At 38.8% G+C, this 27,872-nt stretch overlaps 1 protein-coding gene across 31 annotated transcripts in view; it reads left to right on the top strand.

The window, feature by feature from the left end:
* Window positions 1-2,308: 2,308 nt before the first annotated feature.
* Window positions 2,309-27,872, top strand: part of EPB41L2 (erythrocyte membrane protein band 4.1 like 2) — a 211,015-nt gene continuing 185,451 nt past the window's right edge. For 29 of the 31 annotated variants that reach the window (XM_024996998.2, XM_024996997.2, XM_024996995.2 and 26 more), the window contains exon 1: window positions 2,309-2,412. The gene's annotated coding sequence lies outside the window, so the exon portion shown is untranslated. Of the gene's footprint in view, window positions 2,768-18,049; window positions 18,448-27,872 lie in introns of those variants that run through there. The other 2 variants (XM_059889890.1, XM_059889893.1) reach the window with 2 other exon arrangements.

Raw genomic sequence — 27,872 nt, 5'->3', positions numbered from 1 at the left:
GTTAGGACTTCTCTGTTTGCCTGGACTACCACCTGTTGTTTACTGACATCTGTATGGTACCATGTTCCACCTGTTTTCTTTACTTCCTTATAGCTCCCACGTTGTGATCTTCCTGCCTTCACTTCCTGTTAGGTCTTTGCTAAATTTGCTTCATTCCTTTGAGATGTTGGGGCCAAGTAAGGCTGTGTCCAAAACGGAGTATAATTCTTCTACATAATAGCCTTTAGATATTTGATAACAACCTTTCCATCACCTTTAATTGTCTCTTTAGGCTAAGATTTGCTGGTTCCCACATTATCAAGGTTACCCATCTATGGATATAATTTAACTTGTCAATATTCCTCTTAAAAGGTGATGTGCAGGGCTTCCCTGGTGGCCCAGTGGTAAAGAATCTGTCAATGCAGGAGACACGGGTTAGATCCCCGGTCTGGGAAGATCCCTTATGCCACAGATCAACTGTGTGCCACAGCTCTTGAGCCTGTGCTCTGGCTCTGCGGCTAATGAGCCCATGTGCTGCAACTACGGAAGCCCACATGCCCTTGTGCTCTGCAACAAGAGAAGCCACCGTAATGAGAAGCCTGCACACTGCAATGAAGAATAGCCACTACTCACTGCAACTACAGAAAAACCTGTGCAGCACCGAAGGCCCAGAATAGCCCAAAATAAACAAATTAAATTATTTTTTTAAAAAGTGGTATACAGAAGTGATTTGCAGACTTTAACAGATGATATAGCAGGGACATAATTTCCTCTGATAAGGACATTATGTTTTATACATTATGCCTACATTTAATTTATTACATTGCATTAACATTTTAAAAGGGTTTCATCACAGGTAGATTAAGGTTCTATGGGTCCTAAATCTTATATAATTTTAGGGATTCTTTAAAAGAATAAAACGACACATGTGAAGTTAGTTTCAAGGTCTGCATAGTTTCAAGACCTGTGTAGTTTCAAGTCCTCATTTCATTGTAAATCTGCCTGAAAGTTTATAATAGTATTGTCTCATAATATTCCCTGGTCTTCTTTACCAGAACTGCTTTCTAGTCAGACTTCCTCTCTGTGGTAGTTAACATACCCTATTAAGTTTTACTCGAGTACTTAGCATAGGGGGCATTAAGTAAGTTAACTCGTGTGGGACAGAGAACAATCCCTGGCATACAAAGCAAGCAATAAATGTTAGATTTTATTATTTTTATTATTCACTGGCAAGACCTTAGCAAGTAACTTATCTTCCTGACTCTTACTTTTTTTCTTTGATGTAATGAGGATAACACTTGCCCTGCCTTTTTCATAAACCTCCTGTGAGGATCAAAAGATAAAATGTTAATATGCTTTGTTAACTGAAAATATCATACACGTGAAGGTATTGTAACTGGTGTTTCATTTGACATTGGAATTTTAGAAAAGACTGTTTAGGAAAGAAAAGACTTGACTTTGGCCGAGGTGGAGTCTTTAAAGATCTCAGTCGAGGTGGGAGGAGGCAAAGAACAAGAGGTACATGTGTGGCCGACGCTGGAGGCAATGACCAGGACAAGCCCCACCGACGTGCCAACTTTCAGAGAAGAAAGGAGTAGAATCTGAGAGAAAGCGATCTAATTATTCAAAAGAACCGGAAGAAATCGTCTGTGTGTCTTTCCACAACTGGCCTGAACCTCGGGTTTCTTTTTTTCCCCCGCCACATTCTGCTCTGCAGTCCAGGCTCCTAGGCCCCTGCCTGGAGATCTACCCACACTTTGGGTTCAGTATAAAAGCCCCTCTTCCTGGAGGCTTCCCCAATCCCTCCCGTGCCTCCCACAGGAGGAATAAACGGTTCCCTTTCCCTGTTCTCTCTGTGAAAGCATTTCTTCCACTCTAGACAGAGAAGAATCTAGTTTTCCTTATTTTTGTTTCACCAGGGCCTAGCTTGGGGTCTGCTCCCGAATAGGTGCTCAAGAAAGGTTTAGTCAGTGGATTCACTTTTAAGAAATAACTTTTGGAAGTTGATAAAAGGGCATTTAATATCTGGATGCGCGGGTAAGAGCGGCTTGAACACAGGCATCAGCAGTCATTATCTAGGGTAGCTCCCAGGGCGAGACGCGTCCTTTCCGCGCTGGGTACCCGGCGACCGCGAGCCGCTAATCCCGCTGAAAGAGTCGGTCGGACTAGCGGGGAAGGGGGCGGGGCGTGGCCTGGCCGTAGGGGGCGTGTCGTGGCCCGCGGGGTTTCCGCACCGGGGGCGCGTCCGGCGGGGATGCGGGAGGAGCTTCCGCCGCGAGGGGGCGGGGCTGGGGCGCTAGTCCTCTGACGGCCCCAGCCAGGGAATTTCAATTTGAAACCTAGCGGAGGGAGGAGGCGGACGCGGCGGGCCGGCGACTGGGCTGAAGCGGGACTGGTCCCGGCGGCGAGCGAGCTCCTGAGTGCGGCGTCCGGGTAAGGAGGCGTGCGGAGCTGCGGAATGGCTGGCCCGGGACGGGGAAATCCCGGGGCCGAGCGTCTGGTCTCTGCGGATCTGCAGGGGCGGCTCGGATTTTTCCTGTGGCTGCAGCTGGGAAGCTGATCCCGGGCAGGAAGCGGTGGCGGGACGGTCCCACCGGGAGGGGGAGGGCTGCCGATGTTGGGGTTTTCTGCGGCTCCCTGTCTGCCCTTCTCCCCATTCCCGACCCGGGGACCGGTCCTGTTGCTACAGGCCGGATCCCTGCTTCTCTGCTCCACTGCGGTCCCCCTGCTTCTCCCTTCGTGAGAGCGGGGGCCGCGTCTGGTCGGCGCCGAGAGAGGTGGGGGCACGGTGAGGACTGCTCCGGCCTCACGGGGGTGCAGTGGGCTCAGGGTCACGCGTCCCGGGCCCCGCGGCGCGGCTGCAGGAGGGATCCGGCTCCATCCTGGGCGCGGGCCGCGGCGCGCGAGCCTGTCCCGATGCGGAGCGGCCCCCTCCTTCCGGGCCGGGGGCACGCGGCGGCAGCAGCGTTGCCCTTCAGCATGATGGTTTTGGAAGAGGAAACGCGGGCGGAGGACGCCACGCGTCCCGGGGCGGGCCGCGCGCCTGGGCACTCCGGGTAGCTGGGTTCGGGCGGCGTCACTCGCTCCGTCCCTCCAGACGCTGACCTCCCGACCAAAGTGGAGAAAAACGCATGTTTTGCTCTCTGATCCTTGCCGTCCCGGCACCCAGGCTATCTCACCAGCGATGGCTTATTTTTCTCCTCTGTTTGACGGCAGAGTTGGGAGCAGTTTTAGTTGCGCTGCTGGGGTAAGGACCAGGAGCGAGCAGGGTTCGAATCAGAGTCTAAATCCCCAGCAGGAGTCCCTGCCCCGGGCAGCTTGGGAAGAGGTCGGTCATAATTTCTGAGATCTCTCATCTCCCTTGAGGTCAGGGTGTTTTGGCGAGGTTAGAAGAGCCCTTGCCTAGTCTGTTATTTTGGGAAGGGGTCTGTGTGGATCCTTCCCTCTGACTTAGGACGCCTTAAATTGCATTCCCCATGAACAGCACAGCTGGCCGTTTTTAAGAGCTCTAGTGGGGTGAGAGGGAAGGAAGAACCTAGAGGATCTGTGAATGTATGTTCTCTTTTCTGAATCACATCCTTTCCTCAGTTTTTTGAACTTCTCGCGTCTGAAATGGCACGTGTATGCCAGGCATCTTGTTCTTGTTACTGTTAAAGCTTTTTTAAAAAAATGAATCATAACAGTTTATCCTTTATTCTTGCATTTTTTTCAGTTCTCTTTTTATTTTTCCCTTTTTTTTTTCTTCTTTCACCGGAGTCAGCTATTTCTGTATTCTCGATTTATAATACTGTATGGAGAATTTGAGTTTTAACTCGCGTCCTATCACATTTCCTCTTGGGAAACTGAGTCAGTTCCTTGGCCGCAGGAACTGGGATTTAAAATTCTGTCTGTGAACAGGTTTTACTCGGAAACGAATAGTACTTAATCCTATTCAGTTTCCGTTTGCAGGACTCTGCTGTGAGAAATCACAATCTTCGATTGTGATAAGGGCCAGCTGAGTGCATCCATCAGGCTGACACAGCTTTTAAAGAGCTAGGTTGTGTCACCTGTCAGAGCTCCAGGGGTCAGTCCTAAAATTCAATTGGAGAAATCACCGTCAAATCTCAGATGTCTACTTTATAGAGGTTATTGGAGAACTGTACAAGTGGTAATGACTTGGAACAATGGGGTGGATTTAGGGCTAATTTAATCCTACCCTGTCTTCCTCACTTCTTGGGCAGAATTCCCACTGAAGTCAGTAGTGGTCTTGTGTGCAGAAGGACTGCTGAGAACAAGAGGCTGCTCATTTAGAGTAACAGGAGGGGACAGTTTCTTCCCTTTTAAAACATCCCTCTTTAAGAAAGACCTAGTCATAACAGTGCTTTAATCTTTTATTTCTAGTCAAAGTTAGACCTTCCAGAGAAAATAAGTGGTTGAGTGGAGCCCCCAACTTCAGATTCTTGATACCTAAATTGGATGGGGATTGCCTAAAACAATGAAAAGTGATTTAAAAAAATCATTTAATGAATTTCAGTAAAATTATTACTAACTTCAATAAAAAATTTAAACTGCTATATAGTATTCTCAACTGGGTATATATATTAAACTGGGTGTCTGTATATATATACATATATATATAACTGGGTATGTATGTTAAAATCTGAAACTTAATTCCAAGTAAAAAGGAGCAGATTTGCAGATTTAGGAGACAAATGCAAAGAGAAGCCCACCCTCAAACAACTATGGAAATATAAAACAAGAGAATTCAGATAGCCCTTGCTGTATTTGGAGAGGTAGCTTTCAGTTCAGTTTTGTGTACGTATAGGCTTTAATGACTGGGCCCATCATTAGATTTGGAGGTTTCTAAGTTAGTTTTATGTTGATCTGAGTTGGTAAGCTTGTTAGGTCCTTTGCTTCTTAAGTAACGTTCTTGTGGTTTACCCTTTCCAAATTACCCGTTCGAAAGAACTGAGTTTAGAAAACCTATCCAGTCACCAGATCTTAAAAATAGATTTTTTAAAAATCAGAACCATGTCCACGTGGACTTGCCAACCACTTGCTTTCAACTAAAAATACTTGCAAAGATGACAAAGCAGTCCTTAACTGGAATATTTATTGGTAAAATTACTCTGTAATTTAGTAATATTGTATAGTTATGTTTAAGGTCGGGTTTTACCCTGAATCACCACTCTCATATAACTGACTAGAGAACTACAAAGGTTCTGTCTTTGCCATTTTATTTAGGAATGTGGGGTTTTATGTTTTATATAGCCGAATGCTAAATATTTTTGAAGATTTGGTTTTGTTTCTGTTTCCACAGGAAAGCATAGGCCTTTTCCTTTGTTTTTTGAACTGACATAGTCTTTTTAGAGACTATGTGCGGACTTTCTGAAGAAGTACGAATTGCTAGTATCTGTATAAGGCATTAATATAGTTTTTAGGGATCAATATTGCTGAGGATCCAATCTTGCATTTCTAAAAGTCTGTATCGTTTACTCAGAGAAAACAAAGGAAATGTGCTGACCGCCCCCCCACCCCGCCCCCACCTTTATTTAGAAACACATCCAGTGGCCTTGTTTTTTTCAGATTCAGAATTACTGTACCTAACCACTGGCTACCCTTACACATTTAAAAGCCTCAAGTAAATGTTTATGCTGGCTTCAGTACTCAGCAAATACTAGCCAAACTCTAATTTACTGCCCGTTTATAGAATCTTGGAATCTCAGGGCCGGACCTTTAGGAGTCAGCAGATCCACTCTCAGCCCTTTCCCAACACACAAACATTTCCAGCCTCCTTGGAAGGCCTCAGTTCATAGAAGATTTGTATATGATTCCCCCACAGATTCCAGACAGAGTGCCCTTTGGGAATGCCATGTTTTGGCATAAACCAGCAACCTGATACTCATAAGATTTCTATCATTCCTCTGACAGAGCAGTGCCCTAGATTAAAATAAAAAATGGAGTCAGTGCCTGGCATCCTTACATATAGGGGACTGGCTTCCAAGTGTAAATACTGTTGTTACTTAGATGTTACAGGTAAGCCAAAAAGGAAGGAAATAATTTCTAATGTCAACTAGAAATAAATGATGATGGTTAATATTTTTTTTTAATTTTTTTCTATAAAGTATATATATTTTATAGGAGAAAGGGAGTCCATTTGTAGAGTTATGTGAAGTGCCTATAACATTGTTGGTACTTAATTTGATGAAAGTTTATGTAATATATTGGAAGTGCATTTAGTGAGGATTTTTTGAAAGTTGGAATTGACATTGTAGAATCTGGTACGGTTGCATGTAGAAATGTTATGTAGGTTATATTTCATATAGAGGATTTGGTTTTCTTACTCTTATTATTTCCTTTTGTTCTGTGGTTGGCTTAATCTATATAGGTTTCTTAGATGCATGTTTCTCATGTCTAGGAGGGTAGATAACCTGTACTTGATTTTCCTAAATATCTGATGGTTGGGATATCATTGATTTAAATGAGAGTGTTAGTGATTTTTCTCAATTTTCTCATTTTTTTTTTAAAGTGATGTTGCTTTCCCCTTTGTATGGGGTAGACCTCAGGTGGCTTATGAGTACATCCATACTGCTTCTGCTTTTAAAAATAATTATTTATTAAATAAATACTTGATTATGCTGGGTCTTTGTTACGTCTGTGGGCTTTCTCTAGTTGTGGTGCGCAGGCGTCGCGGTGGCTTCTGTGTGGAGCACAGGCTCCAGAGTTTAGGCTCAGTAGCTGTGGTCTGTGGGCTTAGTTGTGCTGAAGCACGTGGAGTCTTCCCGGAACCCATGTCTCCTGCATTGGCTGGCAGATTCTTAACCACTGGACTACCAGGGAAGTCCTTTCTGCTTTTTATTCCCCCACCAAAGGTTGAATTTGGACTAATTTCATATACTTAGTTACTTTTAAAATAGAAATATGTTTTCATATCACATATACTCTGCATTTTGGTATTATTATTATTATTTTTTACTTCAGTGTATTGTGCATATGTGCTAAGTAGCTCTAGTTGTGTTCGACTCTTTGTGACCCTGTGGACTGTAGCCTGCCAGGCTCCTCTTGTCCATGGGGATTCTCCAGGCGAGAATACTGGAGTGGGTTGCCATTTCTTCCCCTAGAGGATCTTCCCAGGGATCGAACCTGCATCTCTTATGTCTCCTGCATTGACGGGTAGGTTCTTTACCACTAGTGCCGCCGGGGAAGCCTGATATCTAGTGTATTAGATAGAGCTATAAAGGTCTAAATGTATATCGATTGCCTCAGAAATAATCTTTACAGTAATATGAAATCAATTTGAAGAATAAGAATTATCTTTTTATTTGCTCTGAGAACTATCATAAGATTTGCTTTCGTAGCCCAGTGGACATTTCACATTTATAACTAAGTTGAATGTCATGGGGATGGTTTTAGTTCTTTCCAGGTTAAGAACCAGAGGGCATGGAAAGAGTTCCAAAATGATTTTGTCACATGTTCATCTGTAGGACCTTGTCTAGGTCAGTTAGGGGAGTTCATTGTATTGATATTTAAACTAAATTGTTCATATGTTTACGAAAAAGCCAGCTTCCTCTTGCTTTGCTCTTTTTATGGCCTTTATGTCTACTCTGTGAAAGAATTTTCAATACTTGAAGACTTACGTTACCCTCTAATTGCCTTTTTCCAAGAAAAATTGTGATTTTAAAAACTTTTCACATAAGTCTGATTACCAACTCTCTAATCATTTTTTCCAAGCTCTGAATTCAGGTTTCTAGACCTCCTGATGAGAGCTGAAGCTGGACCTACCACCATGATAAAAAAGTGCTAAGTTTAATCATGTTTTTGAGTTTCCTGTAGTCTATTAATATATGTACACATCCCAGTATCCTGAAGTACTAAATTAATATGTAATTTACACTTGGCTTTAATTCTTACATCTTTTCCTTTTTGTCTAGTTAGTCTACTTGTTTTTCATCTTCACTTCATCCCCCTAAGGTACCAGAAGGGAGGGTGAGAATCATTTAGTTTAGATTCTTGACCTTGAGGTGAGAAGTGTGGGTTTAGTGGGGAAGATATTGCCCGGGGTGAGTGGGCCCCACAGATTCACGAACTGCCTGAGACTGTTAAGTAAAGTGTGTATGTGTGTCAGAGAGAGAGAGGGATTTTCGGGAGGAGATTTTGAAAGGGTTTTGGGAAAACAGAAAATGTTAAAAACTGCTGATGTAGTTCTATTCTTATTTTTGAGATTAGAGAATCAAAGTCTTAAGAGATTTCCTTTTTTTGTGTGTGTGTTACCCCATTGCACTTTCATGCCCCCACTATTGTGCTTATTTCCTTTCAGTTGAATTCTTTTAGTTGTCCCATTTTAGCCCATTGTCAAGGTTAAACTAAATTCTGATATAATATTGGCCTCTCATTTTCTTACCTTGAACTTAATGTGCCGTTATTTCCTTACAAATTTCTTTGGTGAAAATATTAATTAGAAGAGATCAGTGACAAGTCCACACATTGGTGTTGGTTAGACTGCCATTTATGCCAGTGGAACCTTAGGTGAAATACTTTTCAAGGCCTCAGTTTCCTTATCTTCACTATGGGGATTAATAATCATAACCTACCTCAGACAGTTAGAAGAGGACTAAATGAGCTAGTGCTTATAAAATGCTTCACACAGGGCCTGGCCTCTGTGAAAATTGTTAGGTTAGGAAAAGATCTAGTGAGTTTCATATGAAAATGTGTAAGCAGTTTTTTGTTTTTTGTTTTTTTTTGCAGTGATCAGGAATAATTATCTATGTGGAAGTACAGTCTTTGATATGAAACTGTAATTTCCTATGGTAATCACAAGTTAAAACCACTTTTTTCACAGTTTCAGTACAGTATCTCTAGAATTTTTTTTAACAAACTACCCACTGCTTTTGGCAGTGTTTAAAAAGCATATAGGTGGAAAAACTGTTTGGATCTAATTTCAGTATCACGGACAGATTGTAGTCTTTTTTATTATGTTGCTGGAGGTAACTGATTTGGAGTATAAAATTTGTATGTATATGCTGTCATATTATAACTTCCTCTGTAACTTCAGTGAGCTTGGTGCAAGAAAGTTGTTAATGAAATTTTTATTGATGGTGTTTAAATCTCTACATATGGCATTAAAATATGACCTTTTTACATCCAGTACATCTTTTTTACATGAAGTAGATCTGCAGACATGTTTTCCCCATAACAGTGTTTTACCTTTCAATTAGTTGACAATGTTAAGAAATCAGGAGGTTTCACAGAAATATCTTTTTTAAAAAAGAAATTTTATTTATTTATTTATTGGGCTGCACGAGGTCTTAGTTGTGGCATGCCAACTCTTAGTTGTGGCGTGTAGGATGTAGTTCCCACATCAGGAATCTGACCTCGGCCCCCTACATTGGGAGCATGGAGTCTTAGCCACTGGACCACCAGGAAAGTCACAGAAGTATCTTCATTTTAGGTTTCTCTGGGGAAATTGGAGGACCTTGGCAAAACTGGGCCCCCATTCCTCTCTTGGAGTGCTGAGGAGGTCCTGCCCCATCTAGCACAGATCATGCTCTCCCTACTTGGCCCAAGTGCCTCCCATTTTCCTTCAGATTACCACTGGACCGTTCCATTCATTTGCATCAAAAACCTGGCTCCTTTAGACTGTTGAGTTGAAAACTCAACTCAATGAGTTTTCATTGAGTAAATGAAATGAATTTCACTAAGTGAGATGTAAATTCAGTAAAATGAGATGAATCTCTTTTTACTAAATAGCAGTTTTGAAATATGCAAAAAGGACCCAGTCTCTGTGACTTTCAAGAAGGTGTCCCGGGCAGTGGGGCTTTTCTACCTTTAGGGCCAGAGGTCATCCCCCACCTCTCCCTTAGCAAAGACTGACCTCTGGTTCACAGTCAGTCATGGTTTCTGGAGCATAGCATGCAGTAGATCCTCAGTCAGATGTGGAAAGAACGCTCTTCCGAGGTTCTTCCCAGAGTTCGTCACTCCTTCTCAGAAGCAGATTGCCTGGTTCTCTGAAGCTTAGTGTGACACTGCTGTACCCCGTAGCTGTAACTTGTTTGTATGTTATTCAGGTTTTTTAGAGGACCTTTTATTTTCATTTCATCACTCAATATTTTGGTATATATATCTAGGAAGATAACTCTTTGGTAGACATGACTGGTGTACCATCATCACACTGAAAATTCCTTAATTTCATCAGATATTCAGTTTTTGATATTCAAATCTCCAGTTATCTTAAGTATCAATTTTTGAAAAAGCTAGTTTGAATCCAGATTGGTTTAAGATCCTCATGTTCTGATTGGTTGGTACATCTTTTTTAACATTTTATGTTGGAGTATAGTTGGTTAACAATGTGTGTTAGTTCTGGTGTACAACAAACAGAGTGATTCAGTTATACATATGCATGCATCTATTCTTTTTCAAATTCTTTTCCCATTTAGGTTGTTTGGTTAGTGTTTCTTCTAAGACTGATAAGCTCTAGTTTCCCCTTCATCTCTTTATTTCTCCTTGCAGTAGTTTGTATGTTGAAGAAATTTGATTAGTTGTTTTATGTGGTTTCTCACAGTGTGAATTTTGCTGATTTCAGCCCTCTAGCGGAGAAGGCAATGGTACCCCAGTACTCTTGCCTGGAAAATTCCATGGACGGAGGAGCCTGGTAGGCTGCAGTCCATGAGGTCTCAAAGAGACTGAGCGACTTCACTTTTCACTTTCATGCATTGGAGAAGGAAATGGCAACCCACTCCAGTGTTCTTGCCTGGAGAATCCCAGGGACGGGGAGCCTGGTGGGCTGCCGTCTATGGGGTCGCACAGAGTCGGACACGACTGAAGTGCCTTAGCAGCAGCAGCAGTGTAGTTAACCTGTTCCTTTTCCTTTGTATTTTCTTTAAATACGTAGTTGGATATATGAAATTGGTCTAATTCACTTTCTTTATTTTCTTCCTTCTTGTTTTTATACTATTCCTCCATGATGTAGGCTTCTATTTGACACTTCTTGCTTGCCTTCCATCCAGCCTTCATCCTGGCTGGAGGTGCTGTCCCACCAGCTGTGTTGTCTTCTTTGTCTGCGCTGGACAAGTGCATTTTATGCTTGTGGCTTAGCCTTGTTCTAGGTTTCATTGTGTGTCATCTGATAAGGCTGGAAGCATTGATAATAAACAGGTGAAAAAGGAAGAAAATTAACCTTTGGAGCACAGACTGAACAACAACAGCCAGCTACTGTAGTTGGTGCTTTATACATGTTAATATCCCCAATCCTTCTTATAACAACACCTTGAAATAGCTGGTATGCTCATTTTACAGATGAAAACTTGAGGCTTAAAACCAGAATAATTTGCTCAAGGGCACCCAGCTTGTGTGCTGCTAAAACTTCTGTTTCTTCTGCAGGGGAGGGTGAGTTACTTGCTTTAATTGATTAATGCTTATTACTCTGTAGAACTCGAAGATTTCAGAAATTTATTGGCATCTACAATATCTGACTTAACAAAAGGGAAACTTGTTTTCCTAACTGGTTTCTGCCTTCTCGTTTCTTTTGTTATGGTGTGATTATGAAGCAGAGTCCTGCTTTTAGCTGCATGATTCTTGAATCAAGCTGGAATGGTGAGAGCCCTCCTCATCTTGCTTTTCACATTAGTGTAATGTTGCCAGGCTGATGTTTCAATGTAAGAAAAATGTCCCAGAGTATAAAACACATCAGAATAAAATGTGTGCCTCCTTCCTTTTCAGTTTTTATTTTTTAAGCAGTTTTACACTTTTTGTTACTTCATTCACAGTGCAAATGGCATTCCCCAGGGGGCTAGTATATAATTTAGAAAGTCAGGTACTAGTGTAGGGATTATAAAGAAAAGCAGCAGACACCTGCTTTTCATGTCCCTTCATGACAGATTTCTGCTCCTTAGAGGCAACTACTTTCAGTTCTTTTGGTTTTATTATCTATGTGTTTTGTTTAAAACCATGATTTTCTTGCTTTTTCCATTTTAGACAGTAGTAGCTATTGACTTTCCACCTTGGTTGGGGTTATTCTCCTTTACTGACTCCCTCATCCCCAACAGAGATGCACACTTTTCTCTCTTTCTACAACACATACAGTCAGCAGCCAAGCTGTGTATCCTGCTTTGGCTGCATATACTTTCTTTTACAACTTTTTGCTTTATCCTGAAGTTAATTGCCTACTTCTTCCTCATTTGTTTAGTTTTCTTTGTTCCTATCCTTAATTTAACTCTAAACTGTGTTGAAAACCATATTGCAAACCATTTTCTTTTTTTATTAAGGACATCCTTCCTGGGCTGGTTTATTTCTAGAACTGCTTTGCAGTGCCTGTGTGTGTGCTGTCACCTCAGTCGTGTCCAACTCTTTGCAACCCCATGGACTCTAGCCCGCCAGGCTCCTCTATCCATGGGATTTTCCAGGCAAAAATACTGGAGTGGGTTGCCATGCTCCCCTCCATAGGATCATTGAAATTTCTCTTTTCCTTTCTTCTTAACTTCAGGGTGCCAGACTTCTTCTTTATCTCTTACTTTACATGAGTACATCCTCCAGTAGTTTCCCAACAAAGTGCAAAAAAGGTGAATTTCTTGAGACCTTGTTATTTAAAAGCAACTTTCCCCGCTCTTAAAATGCCTTTTTGTACTCTCAATTTGAATGCATTTATAGTGTGGCTGGGTATAGAATTCTAAGTTAGTGGTTACTTTCCCTCTGAATTTTGAAGGTGTTGCTTCATTGTATTAATATTTTAGAGCATCCCAATGTTCTCTTGAGAAGACTGACTGGATTCTAGTTTCTGATTCTGTGTATGTGCCTAGTTTGCTTTCTTTAGAAGTTTTCAGGATTTTTATCTTTGAACTTGGTGTTTGGAAATTTCATGATGATGTGCTATGATTTGGGAGTCTTTTACTCATTGTGCTGAGCACTCACTGGGCCCTTTCAGCTGGAAACGCTTGTCTTTCAGAAATATTCCACTATGATAATGACTCCCTCTTTGTTCTCTGTTCTTTCTGGAACTCCTGTTAATTTGGATGTTGAGTTTCCTGCATTGCCTTCAGTTTTGTTACTTTTTTCTCTCTGATGTCATCTCTTTGTCCTTTTGTCCCCTCTTTTCGGAAATTACTTCAGTGTTTTCTTCTAATCTCTCTATTGAACTTTTTTGCTTTCCTATTTTCTAAGCTGTTCCTTCACTACTGAATATTCTTTCTGATAATGTCCGTTTCTTTTTTCGTGTCTATTGTTTCTCCAATCCTGCCCATCTCGATGTCCCCCTTTGCTTTCTCTCTGTCTGAAATGTTCTTCCCGCAGATACCTGCACAGCTTACTGCCTTAGCTCCATCAGAGTTTGGCTTCCATGATCATTTATTTGAAACTACAACCCAGCTCCCACCTCCTCTACCCCAGTGTGTCCTGAATCCCTTGTGTTTTCTTTCTTTCTTCTGCAATGTGTATTGCTGTCATCTGATACCCTTATATTTTACTTTTTGTTTATTGAATCTCCTCTTACTAGAATGTATTCTTGCCTGGAGAATCCCAGGGACAGAAGATCCTAATGGGCTGCCATCTAAAGGGTCGCACAGAGTTGGACACGACTGAAGCGACTTAGCAGCAGCAGCAGCAGAATGTAAGCTGGATGAAGGCAAATCTTTCTGTCTTCTTTTGTCCAGTATTTCTGGTACCTACAGCAGTGCCTGTGCAGAGTAGGCACTTGGTAAATATTTGTTGACTGAGTGACTGGACCTCCCTGTTTTACTGTGTAGAACCTCACCTCTGCCCTCTGAATGCAAAGCCTTTCTTTTTTAAGTTCTGTAGAGTGAACCTCTTGTCTTCTGGCTGCCAAGGTTTGATGAGAGTGTATGTGTAATTTAAACATTCCTTGCCCTTATTTCCAACAGGTCCCTGTCTTCAACTCTCTCTCATATCTCAGCCCTCAGAAGTTTCTGGAAGTTTCAATTCCTAAGGCTCTCAGGGCTTCTCCAACAATCACATTGTTTTTGGTAGGTTCCCACCAGAATAGCAATTCAAGTTTAGACTTTCTCTGCTCTGCTAAGTCAGTTACTTTGTACATCTGTTTTCCATCTTCTAAAATTCTATTGATATATCTCATCTGCTGGCCTGTCCCCTCCCTTTTTCTTTCTTTTTGTGGGTTTGTACCTTTTTTTTTTTCTTTAATTTTCCTTCTGTCATTTAGTGTGGTTTTGGGAGTGAGCAGAAATTAACTCTTGTTCAACCCACTGGTTTTAGAGTTTTCAATTGATAAAAATAAATTTCCAAGATTATTGTGGTACTCACAGTTGGTAAGAACTGCAGCCATAATAAAATTGTCCTTTTTCTTCATGCCAGAAACTGAGTTGAACTTCAGTTATATATAGAGAGAAAAACAGAAAAGTCACGCGATTGAGTCAACCTCTAGGGTGGGTGGGAGTGGGTGACTGATATGTCATTAAATAAGAAAGTGCTTCTTAGGAAGAGCTCAGAAAATGTACTATATTTTTTTTCTTGTGATATTTCAAGGATTAATTCAGTACACACACTTAATCTTATATATTTGAATCTAGATTTAAAAATACACAATAGAAACCAATTTGATGTGTATGTATCAGAATGGCAACCTTATTATGGAATTTACTGAATATCTTAGTGTGTCTCTTTAGACTGACACATGATTGGCATACATAAATTTGAATATTCTTTGACTATTTGAATATTCTTTGGTTATTAGAGGAAACTTTGAACTCATGGGGGTTCTGTTAAATAATTTAAGGGTGAAAAATTTCATTACTAGAGCATAAATAGAGAGTGGGATTTATTCTAATGGGAACACACACATTAGGGGTTTTTGTGTGTGACTTTTGGGAAAAGTGAAACAAAAATGGAGGTTCTGAATAAGGTAGTGGCTGAAAGGTCTGAGAAGCTCTAGGATGATCCCAGGGCTCATGAGTACATGTGATTAGTGTTGGTTAAGTTGCTGAGTGGGTTTTAGCAGTTTATTAATTCAAATACTTTATACATTAATGTAGAGGAAGTTATAGGCAAATAGATCAGGGCAGTATCTGCCCAAAATGTGGTGGTATGTTAGAATGATTTGAGGTGGTACACAGATAAATCTTTTTCTTTTAATGGTTAAATACACATGTCAGTGTTTATCAGAAAAATACCCAAGTATTCAAAACTATGATTTCATTGATATTACGTACTATAAGGCTAAAGTAGGTATTTTAAAGTGTCGATATAAGGAGAAGTGTCACATCAATAATAATACAGTGGCTGTTTGGATTTGGCAAAAATTATAAAGTTGGTCTGATTACTAAAGGTTGATAAACTTTGGCCAGGTTTAAAATAAGATTTCTCCTAATAGATAACAAAACTGTAAGTATGCTGACTGTGGCATAGACTTCTGTTTCAGGTAAGGAAAGTGAGTTAGGAAGGAGTTAAACGTTCTCAAAGCCATTCAGCAATTTAGTAATGGAGCTTCAGGCACAGCCAAGGTCTCCCAGTGTCCAGAGTTGTTCCCTCTAGTGTGTGTGTTCTTTTGATGTTAATGGAGTTGCCAATTGAAGTTTTCTTGGAGAACTCAGGAAGCCTGCCAAGTTTTATAGCTGTCTGTAGCTTTTATATATTTTATCTTGAGCCCTGAAGGTAGACAGAGCTAGGTCTTCCAAAAATAGTTCAATAAATGTGTCAACGTTTTGAAATACTCTTGAAAAAACAAGGAAGTAGAAGTCCTATGGGATTATTGGAAAACGGTGCCAAATGCTTTCACAAGAATTTGAAAAGCAAATGTGGCTTGGTGGTCATATGCTAGACAATGGTGCATATTCAGTCTTCATTTTGGAGCCCATTTTTATATGATAATCTTTTACTTTTCCCCAGTACTCTCTGTTTAATTGCTTTTAGACTCTGGGAGGCAAGCTGCTAAATGAACATCTTCCTTAAAAAGTGTTCTTTAATTCACTTCTCTTAGGGAGAAAAAGGCAGACTTCTTTTTCTTAATAAAATGAATCCAAATTGTGTATGGGAAAGGTTAGAGTGCCAAGTAATGAGTTGGGTCTCTCCACTGACAAAGGAATCAAAAGTTTATCCATGGGCTTGTAACCAGAACTGTTTTTGGATCTTGGCCATTAAAATCAACATCAGCAAAGCCGGAGTCCTAATTTCCTTAATGCTAAGATTGTCTGTTTTAAATTACGCACAGAAGGGAATGTGAAGGTTTTTCTTCCTTCCGCCCTCTCTCCCCACCCCCAAACAGAAAAATAAAGGTGCGGGGAAGATAGTCTCCGCTAGAGCAGCTCTGCGGCGAGCGGCTGCCGCTGTGGGCAGCATGTGTAGTGCAGACGTGGCTCCAACTTTTCTCCTAATTGAGGCCAGCTCACTTTCATCCTCAGTGCGGCTGACTTAAATGGAAAGACTTGAGGGTGGAATCTAGAGCATTCTATAGATCTGTGATCTGTGTTACTTGCTCTGCGCAGCACACATGGAACAGTGAAGGATAATATGGCTCTTTTTTCTTTTTTTCCTCCACTCCCCAGTGTGGCTCTTTAAGACTTTCTCTTTTTGTTGCCGTTATTAGGTTTTTTTAAAGTCATGTTTTTACTGTATCTGATTATGTTTTGAAGTGTTATTTTTTTTTTTTTTTGAGAAAAAATGTACCATTATCAGCAATAGAAGAGTATTTTTCTTTTTTAAATTTTTTATTATGGAAAAAATTAAAAATATTCAGAAGTATAGAGAAGCCTCACCCAGCTTTGACAATTACCAGCACAGGGCCGGCCAGTCTTGTTGATACACCCCACTCTCATGACTTTGAAGCAAATTCTGGATACTATATAATTTCATTTGTAAGTAGGTAAGATTCCCACCCTCCCCCTCCATTGGCATGTGCTCTGTGGTCTCCAAAATAAAGTTCATGTTCATTACTGATTTTGTAGAATTACAGAAATTAGTTCATTTACGTCATATTCAGTTGTCATGCTTTTGGAATAAATACCTGCATATTTATTGTTTTGATCAGTAAAAGCAATTTCATCTGGGTTTTAACCAGTGAAAGCAGTTTCATCCAAATGCAGTACCGTGGACATAAAGGAAATGCTTTAGCCAGTGCTCAAAAACGTAATTCCTAAACCAAATCTGAATGGATTTTCAAATTCTAGTGCATTCTCAAGGTAATGTTGATCTTCTATGAATTGTTTTTCCATGGCTCCTGTCTATGTTAATGCTAGATTTTAATGTTCTTATTTATTTTTATTTCTGTTGTTTTATTTATTTAATTGAAATATGACTGATTTACAGTGCTGTGTTTTAGGTATACAGCAAAGTGATGCAGTGATTTTCTTTTTAGATTTTTCTTTTTTCTTTCCCTCTCTCAGTTCTTTTTTCTGCCTCTCATTCTTTTGCTTAGCATAGTTTTGTGGCAATATGTTGGAATAAGACCAGGTGAAACATTTTTTTTTTAGCTGACTGAAATTTAATGGGACTATGTGGTTATAAAATCATAGCAACTTGCCATATGTGTAGTTCTGTCTGGCAGTACAGTGGGGAAAGTATATGCCTTAAACAATGGTCATATGTTCGCTGTGAAATCACATGTAAAACATTGATTGGCATAATAGCCAAAGCTGACACTCACTTAATAGTTGAAGTACTTTTCCTAATTAATAAGCATGCCTTTTATGTTGGAGATAGTTTACTTTATATTTTGTTTTAAATTAGAACGTAGTTTAATATATATTTTGTAAAGATATCACATATTGAATTAGAGAATGCTGATAATGATAGATAATAGATAACATTTCTTGAATACTTAGTATGTGTCAGACACTACCCTATGGGTACTTTTACACATATTATGCATTTAATCCTCACAGAAGTCCTGTGTGGTTGGTACTGTTATTCTGGGTTTGCCTCTTAAGAAAACTGAGGCACCATAAGATTAACTAATTTGCTCAAGGTCACTTGGCTAATTAATGGCAGAGTAGGGATTTGAGCCAGGCAATCTGAGTCTAAAGTCATGACTACTGTCCTACTATTATCCTGAGAATATGTAAATTCCTCTTTGTACCCTATCTGTGCTTGAGTTCCCCTCCCCAGAGGAGCCCTTTTGAACCAGAGCCAATTACACCATTGTATGAGGTTATGATTTGATTACTGGGTGGGTATTTTTCATTGAGAAACTTGAAAGCTGTTAATGTGGTTCTACTCATGTTCCTTTCCTGGCTTTAGTTATAAAGGAGAAGGCAGGAAAAGTGGAAGCGTGTGGAAAGTAACGTGGTAACCACTGAAGTGGCTTCCTCCCCCACCCCCACCCCCAATAGAACGTGGAGCCCATCTGGAATGCTGACAGGTCACAAAGGAGCTGTTGAAGCCAGTACTTCAGAGTACCGCTGAGCCTTCAGTTGAGTACCTTGAAGTGTAGGTGTATTGGTGGAACGTTGGTCTTCGTTGGGCTCTCCTGAGAAGTGTAGACTTTTGTCAGGGGTTTGTGTTGGGTCTACAGTGACTGGAATTTTAACAGACCAGGTATCTGATATTCTTCCCCCTCTCCTTACACTTTTTTTTTTTTCCTCTTCTGAAAGTAGCAGAGGATAGAAAGAAAATAGTTCACCAATTACTAAGTGTGACATTGGGCAAGTGACATTGTTCTTGTGTCTGTTTTTCTCTTTAAGTGGTTCAGTTGTCATAGGTCCAGATCCACTTAAGATATTGTCTGTGGCTCATTTATTTGTCTCTGTAGAGAAAGTAATTTAAGATGCCTTTCCGTATAGGAAAAACATAGGCATAGAATTTTGCCAAAACATTTGATAATGTTTTCATGCTGTCTGAATGGTAGCATTAGGGAAAAACTGTGTGTTAGGGGGAATCTATGGTGGTGTTTGTTACTGAAATTTTAATCTTTGTCATCTTCTATCCAAAATATTTTTGCCTGTAATTTTCCTGATGACAGACAAGGACTGCTAATCAGATTTACAGATTTCATGGAAGTGTGCAGGGAAACCAACACAGTTGGTTGTATATAAGGCTTGTATAGATTGTCTTATTAGCTACAAAATGGGTTGAAATAAAGAAGATGAAAGTTGTTGGAAGTAAAGGTTGTCTATTATAAGGTTTTTGAAAGAGAAACAGGATAGCTTGATCTTCTTTTCAATACTTTTGCTTGAAAAGTAGTAGATATCTTTTTATTCCTTTTATTGACTTTTGGCCTCACCACTGCAGTGGAATTGTTCGTTTCCATGTTGCCCTGGAAACAACAGAGATTGCTCTGTCGTCAAGTCCACTGAACGCATTTTCTTTATATTATTTTTGATATTAGTGGCCAACCATATTGTCTTTGAAATTCTCTCCTGACATGTTAGGGCTCTTTTTCTATATTCCTTCTGTTCTTTGCAAGATTTATATATTCTTTCCGTTCTTTCTTTTCTTCTGACTACCCCTTCATTTATTTTCTGTCTTCCAGGGTTCTCAGTCTTTGATTCTTAGCCTTGACTAATTTCGTATCACCCATGATTTCACCTACAATCATAATTTGTTAACTCAAGTCTCTCACCAGGCTGTCTTTCTTTTCAGCTCTGAATTCTTATATGACTTAGAGGAATCTACCAATATCTCAAAGGTTTTTTTTTTTTTTTAGTGAATATGTGAAATATCTTGTGTTTAACTTGGAATAATTTGTTCATTTTTAGATACTACATTTTAAGTGATATGTTGTATGCACTAAGTATGTTTTTGTTCAGTAAGAATGAGTGGAAGCATAGATACACTGAGTCCATGTCCATGGAAGGGTTCCTGGAATGATCAAGTTAGGAGAAAACACAGCAAATGAGGAGCTAGATGTTGAAACAGCTGAAAGAGCAAGACTTGCTGGGGTGGGAGGCCTGTTGAGACTGTCTTTTGAGCACTGGCTTTCTAACTTTCTTAGGACAAAATCCACTATAACAATAGATTTTGTGCCTTGACCTATGTGTGTATATATGTGAATAACAGACATGTTTTGTAGATTTAGTTCTTAGCCTTACTTATGTGCTGTATGCTCAGATTTTCTTTTCTAAATAATGATGATAAAATGTCAGTTAACAAACCACTAACTAGATTTTACAACTCACCAGTGACCTGTGATCTGTTTATCCTTTTTACATGGATAAAAATAAGAGATTCAGAGAAGAGAAGTTTCCTACCCATTATGAGAACTTTTTAACAGTTGAAGCAGGCAGAGAATGGAATGGATTGCCATAGGAAGCAGTGACTTTTCCAGGGTTTGAAAGACCCCAGAGCTATGGCTGATATATGTTGAGATTTGACAGAAAACAGCAAAATTCTGTAAAGCAATTATCTGTCAATAATAAATAAATAAATAAAAAGACCCCAGGGCTGATAGTCACCTCTTAAAAGGTGTGGGAAAGAGTCAATGGGTGAGGGATGGGACGTTGTGACCATTAAGGTGTCCCCCAAGTCTAAGATTTTCTGGTTCCCATTTTGATAAAATTTTTTATTTGATAAGCTAACTTTATTCAATGTTTTTTCAACGAAGAGCTTTATTTGGGAAGTTTTAAATATATATAGAAGTAAACTGAATAGTATAATGACACCCCTCATCCCAACCCATGCAGTCTTATCACTCAGCTTTAACAGTTTATCAGCTCATGGCCAGCCTCGTTTTATCTACGTTTCTGTTGCCTTCACCCCAACTGTATTATCTTGAAGCAAATCCCAGGCATCTGATCATTCAAATATAAGACTTTTAGAAAAATCACAATACCATTATTACACTTAAGAAGTTAACAGCAAATCTTTAATATCAAATATTAACTCCATTCAAGTTTCCATTTGTTCTTGTTTTCTTTTAGTTTTTTTTTTTTTTTTTTTTGCTGAAATGGAGATCCAAGTTAGGAATCACACATTGCAATTAGTGATTCTTTTTAATCAATAGGTTGTCTCTTTTGTATTTCCTTGTAATCTAGTATTTTGAAGAAATTGGGTTGTTTGTCCTCTCTTGTTCCCTACAGTTTTGATTTTGCGGATTCCATCCCTGGTTTAGTTTGACCTGTTCCTCTGTCCCATAAATTGGTAGTCATATCCAGAAGCTTTTATCAGCTAGAGGTTCAAATTTTAAAATATTTTTTGGGTTGTTTGTCCTCTCTCGTTCCCTACAGTTTTGATTTTGCGGATTCCATCCCTGGTTTAGTTTGACCTGTTCCCATGTCCCATAAATTGGTAGTCATATCCAGAAGCTTTTATCAGGTAGAGGTTCAAATTTTAAAATATTTTTTGGCATGAATATTTCATTAGTTCTGTTCTTTCTTAAAATTGCTCAGGGTATACCAGATTTAATTGTAAGGATGATTGGTTTGGTTTCTTAGTTCTTCATTTTTCAAAGTCATCCTAAGCCTAGTTCCCCATAAAAACAGATGGAATCATTTAGAAGTTTGGGAAGATGATAATCCTACAAACACCACATCCAAATACAAATTACAAGTTTCTTGTCCAGCTTCATTTCCAAAAAAGAAAGGGAAAAAGCAGATGCCTTGGTAATTACTGCAGACCGCAAATCAGGTTTTCAGCTAAAGTGAGACATTTTACAGTAAAGTCAGTCTTGATTATTCTAGCACACTATGGAAACCTTGCAGTTTTGCTGGTTAAATTTCCCACTCAGTAAGCAAGTATTGTCAGTGGTTACTCCCCATCCCTTTCTTCCTTGGCGGTTGGAAGTAAAAGAATAAAAATGGGAAGATGGCAGGTCAGAAAGGAGTGTATCGTGGTTCGGTTGCTAAGTCGTGTCTGACTCGCTGTGACTCCATGGGCTGCAGCACACCAGGCTCCTGTGTCTTTCCTTCACCATCTCCTGGAGCTTGCTCAGACTCATGTCCATTGAGTTGGTGATGCCATCCAACCATCTCATCTCTGTTATCCCCTTCTTCTCCTGCCTTCAGTCTTTCCTAGTATCAGGGTCTTTTCCAATGAGTTGGTATGTATGTGAGGAATCAAATAACTGTTCTTTGGTGATCCTTTTGAAGGATATTGGTAATCTTCTTCCTATTTTTTTATTATGGAAAATTTCAAATGTACAAATAGAAAATATAGTATAATGAGTATCCATGTTTCCAGTACATAGTTCCCCTACCCCCCTCATGTTCAGCACATTTTCCAAAATTGGGTCGGGGGTCATGCTATATAATTCAGCAGAATCTTTGTTTCATTTGTTGTAAGACTTGTAGCATAGGCCTTACATCTTTTCTTCTTTGTTTTATTTGTGTTGGTAAATCTTTTGCTGGATTTTATTTTATTTTGGTTCATGTTTATTATGTTAGGTCTTAGGTGAAGAAGATTCTATTTGATGAAGATGCTATGATTAGGCTTTATTCTTTGACTTCTGTTTAAAATTTTTTTTTTTATAATGGAAGCTAACATAAATGTAGAGAGATGGAGAGAGTAGAATAATGAATTCCCATGTGCCCATCTTCTAGGTAATTATCAACATATGGTCAGTTTTGTCTTATTTATGTGCCTGTAAATCCCTGTGTTCCCACCCTGTCACGCTGGATTGTTTTAAAGCTGATCCCAGACATTATATTGCTTTACCCATAAATGCTTTTTTGTATGTCTGGTAAGCATTTTTAAAAAAAAGATCAAACCCACAATCCTGTTGTCACATCTAAAAAATTTAACACTTCTTTAACATCAAATATTCAGTGACTGTTCCTGTCTTCCCATTTATTTCATAAATGTTTTTCTTGTTGGTTTCTTCAGGTTAGGACCCAGATAAGGTCCACATTACAGTTGATAATGTCTCTTAAATATCTCAATATGTAGTTTCTTTCTCCTCTTTTTCAGTTCATTTGTTGAAGAAACTGGGTTGTTTCTTTAGAATTTCCCACCTTCTGAATTTTGTTGATTGCGTTCCTGTGATAGTGCTTAATTTGTTTCCCTTGTCTGAGTTTTCTGTAAATTGTTAGCTAGATCTGATGCCTAATAAGACTCAGAGTTGATTTTTGGTGGTATTGTTGGAGAATCCATCAGAGTTGTTGATATTTATTTCTTATTGCACCACTTCAAGATGTATGGCAACATATGGTTGGCCCGCTTTCTCCCATCCAAGTACTAACCAGGCCCAGCCCTGTTTAGCTTCTGAGATCAGGGCACGTTCAGGGTGGTATGACCGTAGATTGTTGGCTCGCTTTCTGAGATGAAGGTTGATCAATAGGCTCAGGTATTGTCAGCCAGCTCAATCCATCCATTGTAGTTTCTTATGGAGCTTTTGCCTAGTGGTTTTTAGCTGCTGCTGATAATCTTTGCCTAGATAAATTGTTTCATTGCATTAACTTCTAAGCATGTATTTTTTCTTCTGAATTACCTAAATTATGGAACTCATAACATTTTGCCCCAATGTCTTCATTATGTATTTGTATAAAATGAAAGTTTTTGCATTTAACTGGGACACTAGTATCGTATATAACAACTGCCAATAGTTCTCTAATATTATCTGATATTGAATTTATATGAAAATCTCTCCCATCATCCCTATGACTTCCTTTATCAAACTAGGATGCTGAAGGAGCACATATATAGTTATGTCACTTAAGTCTCGTGATTTAAAACAGTCCTCCTCCTTTCTCTTTTCACTGACTTTTTCTGACAATGACCTGTTGGAAAGATGCAGGATGGCTGCCTAAGGACTTGTAGAATCTTTCTTTTTTTCTGGGTTTGTCCGATTGTTTCCATGTGGTGATATTTACCTCAGTCTTCAGTACTCTTTATTTTCTGCAAAGTAGAATTTAAATCTAAAGGCATGATTAGATTCAGAATAAACATTTTTGGTAAGAGCACTTAATAGCAAAGTTGTATATTTCATATCATATCAAATCAAGACCCACATAATATAGTTATCCCACTATTAGTGAAGCTAAGATTAAGATGGTGACTAAATTCCTCATTTAGAGTTATATTTTTCCCTTTGTGGTGGGCAAATAATCCCGGGGTAGTGAGACTTTAGCACCATACAAATATTTTAGTTCTTTATCAGTCGTTCATCTAATAATGTTAATATTTGTTGATGGTCCTGAATCAATTATATCACAGGGAGTTTCAAAATGGTGATAAAATGGGATTAAAAATATTATGGTAAAATACACATAATGAAAATATACTATCTTAACCATTTTTAAGTGTATATTTCAGTAGTGTTAATAAATTGACACTGTTGCACAACTAATCTCCAGAACTGTTTTCATTTTGCAAAACTGGAACTCTATACCCTAAGAGTTTTCTCATGCTTTCAGCTTTGTAAGCTTGCAATTTTCTGTGAAAAATAGCCTTTTCTCATCAAGGTAGGCTATCTGATTACCCTGAAATAGTTTTTAATTTAAAATATAGGAGTAAACAATTAAAAACTTAATTTTTCCTTTTATCAAATTTTAAAACAAGCCATTAATATATAATAGTAATCTCAAGGTTTTTTGGTTGGTTTGTGGATTTTTATATATTCAATGTATTTCCATCAAACACAGTCATTCTTTTTGATGTTCAAATTGTCCCAAGCTTGGCCAGTGGGAGTCCCTTCAAAGTGGCTCTTAAATCTTTTTGGCATGACCCTATCAGGCTTTGAAAGTAAGGGATATGTTTGTTTAAAGGCACTAAAGTTTTCTTTGGAGAACAGGGTCAAACCTGTATTAGCCGAAGCACAAATAGCATCCTTATTATAGAAAAGTGCCATAGAGCAGAGTAAAATACCAAGGTCCTAATTCATCAACATAAGGAGAAATAAGGTGAAGTTAGAAGACCTTTTAAGGCCTGTTCTCATTTTATATTGTGTGATCTTTTACCATATATAAGGTTGTTTTACCATTTTGTTATTATTGGAACAAAATATTTCGAGAGTTTGAATGTTATTAGGTTTTTCCTTAAATAACATCTTTATTACTTTCTTCCTCTTCTGATAGTCAGCTTCCTGGGCCATGGATTAAAGGACTGTAAATTGGAAATGTGAGGGTGGAAATGTGAGGGTTTCACACGCATGTTTCACAGTTATAAAGTCCATCCTCAGAGGAAGCCTGAAGGGGTTTGCATACTAACCTTTGCCTTTTATTCAAATAAAATGTGGCTAAACATTCCACATAGAGAAGGTCAACCTTATAATGCTCGATCAATAAGCTGCTGTCTTGTTTCCTGCAGACGGCTTTATTTCCTCTCATTTGAGTAAACAGAAGAGGTTTTATCAAGAGTTTAAATGTATAACTGAATTTGTGAGGACCAACATCATAATACTTGTATCATGTTTTCAAACCTCTGGAAGATACCATCTGACATTAAAAAAAAAAACTTTTGGGTTTTGAAAATTGCCTTTTTCCAGTGTAATGTGGATAATGGTCATCCCATAAGCAGTCATTCTTTTCCATTCATTTTTCTTTTTCAGAATAAGTGTGGCTCAGTTTTATCCTTATGCCCCTAGTAGTCACTATGACGACTTTTGGTTAGGAATTGGATATGAATTACCAGTTTTTTTTGAATACTTTGAACACATACTGAATGTTGGGCAGAAGTACAAATAATACAGCTGCATACCATGCTAATAAAAACAAAATGTTTGCCTTGAAAAACAGTTTCTTCTCCTAGAAAGAAGTATTATGGAATTCTGTATTTATTCATCAATGAGTTTAGTTTTTACGTAAATAAAAGACTATACTGTATTTTAGTATAGATCATTTTTTATATGTATGAGAAGATCATTAACTTTTTCAAAGAAAGCTAACCCTTTAAAAATGTGTTAAGTGGCTTTAATTGCAGAAACTATGAATATTGTTATATCTAGTAAATTGAGTTCATTCTGTGAATTTTCCAGATGGTGAGAGCAACTGGAAGAATTTGATACATTTCTTCTCATTCGTAATATTAATGAATTGTGAATTAGTACAGTTGTAATCTGTACTGGATTGTCTGTATAAGACCATAGAGACTTGGCATGAGAAATACCCAGTGTATGTATTTGGATTTAGTTATTTTCTCCACCACTGTAACTGGATTTGAGATATCTTATACGGAGTATGTATAATTAAATTGCTGAAGTAAAAAACAAATTGAAGTCTGGTAAATTAGAAATAAAAAGAAAATGTCAAAATGAAAATATGTATGGCTGAGTCCCTTTGCTGTTCACCTGAAACTGGCACAACATTGTTAATTGGCTGTACTCCAAAATAAAAAGTGTGTGTGTGTTTAAATCTGCCTCCACACACCTCCTATCCCTGTAGCTATCCCTGATGGCTCAGTGGTAAGGAATCTGCCAGCTAATGCAGGAGATGTGGGTTCCATCCCTGGGTGGGAAAGATCCCTTGGGGAAAGAAACGTCAACCCACTCCAGTGTTCTTGCTTAGGAGATCCCATGGACAGAGGATCTTGGGAGGCCGCAGTCCACGGGGTCACGAAAGAGTCTGACAGGACTCGGTGACTAAACAGCAACAACAGGCATGCATTTTTATTGATGTTTTGTTTTTGTGTATATTTGTATATGTTTTGTTTTTACACAAGTATTTTTAAAGAATATAATGATAAAGTCATTACTCTTCTCTGAAATGTCTACTGGAAATTATTGAAGATTCTTTTCCATGAATATTATCTTTAAATGTTTTGGCATTTTAAAGTATAAAGATGAATAACATTTTTGAAAAAAGGAAGTCATGATACTTAATAGCTGAACCTGATATTTTTTAAGTTTTTAAAAAATGACAAGCATTTATATTCTTGAGAGACAGTTCTTTTAAACCCTGGTCCCTGTGAAAGTGAGTCATTTCTTCCAAGGTACAGCTCATATGTCAGATTTTCTGTGAAGTCTTTTCTAATTTCCACAAGTGCAGTTAATAATATCTCTTTTTCCTGTCTCTCCCAAGAAATCTGTTGGCAATTACCAGGTTGGATTTCAAAATCCTAAAAAGGTCAGTTTTTCTTATATAAATTTTTCCTGGGCAACCAGCCCTGTATTGCTTGTGTATTTCCAGTGAGCGACATAGAGGAAAGCATTATATAGATGTTTGTGGATTGAATGAAGACCAGTAAGTGAAATTAAAGTTTTTTTTCTTTGAAATTAAAGTTTTAATAGAGTTTATACTATTAAATATTTTTCTTGTTTTGGAAGAAGTGAATATTTTGACTGAGTTTGATAATCTTTCTAAGGTAGAGAAAACTCTGAAGTGCCAATAGTAATGTGAATTGACTTAGAGAGAATTTGAAACAGATTCTTATATGGAGAAGATGAAGATGGTCAGCTGGTAACAACTGCTCTTCTATCCAGCACTGACTTACCCATCCTTTCCTCTTTCCTGCCCCTCAGTGGAAAGGATAGCCTCCTTTTATTCTGTGGATAAGGAAGCTCCAAGTTGCACCCTAGAATCCTATCCCCATCACTTTTGGCTGTCTCAGAGATACCCTTCTATGAATTAACTGCTAACCTGTTCTGTGTCTGTTTTCCCTTCTTCTAGACAGTGGTTCTCAACCTTGGCTGTACATTAATGTCACCTAGGGACCTGTAGGAAAAAAAACCCCTGGGCTCCAACAGAGATCAATTGTATTAGAATCTTTGAATCCTAGAATCGTAGAGTTGAAAGAAATAAAAGTTTTGTTTTACTTTAATTAATTAGCCCAATACTTCTAATTAAAGATGAGGCAAGAACTCAGGGATTTGTAAGTCCTTTCATTGGCTGCCATTTTCCATCTCTCCACCCCAGAATCATTGAATTCCATCTATTTAGTCTCCTAATTAAGGACTTCCCTGGTGGCTCAGCTGGTATAGAATCCACCTGCAATGTGGGAAACCCAGCTTCGATCCCTGGGTTGAGAAGATCCCCTGGAGAAGGGAATGGCTTCCCACTCCAGTATTCTTGCCTGGAGAAACTCATGGACAGAGAAGCCTGATGGACTACAGTCCATGGGGTTGCAGAGTCGGACATGACTGAGCTACTAACACT

This window comes from Bos taurus, chromosome 9, assembly GCF_002263795.3.
Source record: "Bos taurus isolate L1 Dominette 01449 registration number 42190680 breed Hereford chromosome 9, ARS-UCD2.0, whole genome shotgun sequence".
Lineage (NCBI taxonomy): Eukaryota > Metazoa > Chordata > Mammalia > Artiodactyla > Bovidae > Bos > Bos taurus.
The sequence above is the reverse complement of the archived record's forward strand: the minus strand, read 5'-3'. Positions and strand labels throughout refer to the sequence as shown.